We start from the raw sequence: 2,468 nt of genomic DNA on the forward strand, positions 1-2,468 counted from the left end.
AGGAATTTAGTAGAAGTTCTTCTTCCCCTATTTAAAAAATAGTTTATATAGTATTGAAGTTAATGATTTTAATATATTTGGTAGAATTCACTTGTAAATATAATTGTCTTTGGATAATTTTTCTTAGGGAGTTTATTAATGGTTTCTTCAATTTCTTTTGCTAAAAGAGACTATTTAAGTAATTTAAGTTCTTATCTGTTAATCTGGGCAATCTATTTTTTGTGAGTATTTATCCATTTCACAAAAAAATATGGAACAATTTGCAAATTTTGCCTGTTATATTCATGCAGAGACCATGCCAATCTCCCTATTGTTCCAATTTTATTATATGTGCTCTGAGCACATCTGTTTATACATAGAGAAATGAAGGCTCTAAAATGTTAAATGAGTTACTCAAAGTTACATAAAAATTTAAAAATTACACTTACATGTAGGACTCCAGTCCAGACCTTCTCATTCTGGCCCAGTGTTCTTTTAATTACATCACAGAAGCTAATATCTACATTCCTACTGACTAACATAAAAAGGGAGAAGAAAATGTTTTGAATTTCTAGGATTATTATCTTTGAGCAGAATAATTACATGTTTTTAATAGAAATGGATGTTGAATTTTATAAATTATTTTTCTACATCTATTGAGATGATCACATGATTTTTGTTAATTTGGTTATTAATATGGCCAATTATATTGATAGTTTTCCTAATATTGAACCAGCCCTGCATTCCTAGTATAAATCCTACTTGATCATGATGTATTACCGTGGGGATGATTTTGTGTAGTCTTTTTGTTAATATCTTATTTAAGATTTTAGCATCAATATTCATTAGGGAGATTGGTCTATAGTTTTCTTTCTCCATTTTCAACCTACCTGGTTTGGGTATCAGTACCATGTCTGTGTCATAAAAGGAATTTGGGAGGACTCCTTCATTCCATATTTTTTCAAATATATATAACATTGGGGCTAATTGTTCTTTGAATGTTTGGTAGAATTCACATGTAAATCCATCTGGTCCTGGAGATTTTTTCTTAGGGAGTTGATTAATAGCTTGTTCTATTTCTTTTTCTGAAATGGGGCTATTTAAGCAATTTACTTCCTCCTCTGTTAATCTGGTAAGCCTATATTTTTGGAAGTAGTCATCCACTTCACTTAGGTTATCAAATTTATTTAGCCTTTTGTTTTTAAAGTACATGCAAAGGTAGTTTTCAATAATCTCCATTGCAAAACCTTGTTTAAAATTTTTCTCCTTCCATTCCCCCCACCTTCTTATCCTACAAGTCACCCAGCAAGTAATCCAACATAGTTTAAACAAATGCAATTCTTCTAAATATATTTCCACATTTATCATGCTGCACAAGAAAAATCAGATGCAAAAATGAGAAAGAAAAAAAAAAGCAAGCAATCACAAAAAAGGATGAGGATGCTATGTTATGATCCACATTCATTCCCCTTAGTTCTATTTCTGGATGTAGATGGCTCTCTCCATCACAATTATACTGGAATTGATCTGAATCACTTCATTTTTTAAAAGAACCAAGTCCATCATAGTTGATTATCACATAATCTTCTTGTTGCTGTGTACAATACTTTCTTGGTTCTACTCACTTCACTTAGCATAAGTCCATGAAAATCTCTCCAAGACTTTCTGAAATCATCCTGTTGGTGATGATAGAAACCATAATATTCTATTATATTTGTATACAATAACTTATTCAGCCATTTCCCAGTTTCCAATTCCTTGCCAGTACAAAAAGGGTTGCAACAAACATGTTTGCATATGTGGGCCCTTTTCCATCTTTTATGACCTCTTTGGGATACAAGGCATAGTTTGATATCCCTGTGGACATAGTTCCAAATTGCTCTCCCAAGTGAACTAGATCTTTTAAGAATAGCTAAATATAACATCTTTAGTGATGTCGGAAATATCATTAGAGATTTTAACTAAGAATGTTGGACCACTAGGGATATTCTGAATTTAAGTTAACCTTCTTATTTTCCTTTCAGTTTTCTCTCTGGATGCCCCTTTGTCCTACAAATTGAAGACCAAACTCAGAAGAGAATATATGCTTAAACAGACAATGTATGGAAAATGAGGGGAAGGAAAAATAATACACAACTCTTACCTTGATGATGTTGATATTTATTTACATTCTGGCTACTTATACCTCATCTTAGGTTTTATTTAATTTTTTTGTTTTGTTTCTATACCTACCAGAATTTTTATGTAATTTTGTGGGGGGAATGATTAAAAGTTTCATACTTTAGCCAGAATAATCCCTCCAAACCCCTTTGTAGATTCATACCAAACTTTGCACAATCTAATGATTTTATTTGTATTCTCTCCCCTTTGATAAGGAGTTTACCTTTGTCCTAGGTTGCCAGGAGCCTGGTTAATGGGAATCCTGTAGAAATTATGATAATTAACCCCATAGCTTCTGTTGGCACCCCCAAATAGGAGTGGCACTTCTT

The 2,468-nt window shown here is 32.2% G+C and overlaps 1 pseudogene; it reads right to left on the reverse strand.

The window, feature by feature from the left end:
* Positions 1–244: 244 nt before the first annotated feature.
* On the reverse strand, positions 245–343 carry LOC141542005 (U6 spliceosomal RNA; annotated as a pseudogene).
* Between the last annotated feature and the right edge of the window lie 2,125 nt (positions 344–2,468).

The sequence above is a fragment of the Sminthopsis crassicaudata genome, chromosome 4 (assembly GCF_048593235.1).
Source record: "Sminthopsis crassicaudata isolate SCR6 chromosome 4, ASM4859323v1, whole genome shotgun sequence".
NCBI classification, from domain to species: domain Eukaryota; kingdom Metazoa; phylum Chordata; class Mammalia; order Dasyuromorphia; family Dasyuridae; genus Sminthopsis; species Sminthopsis crassicaudata.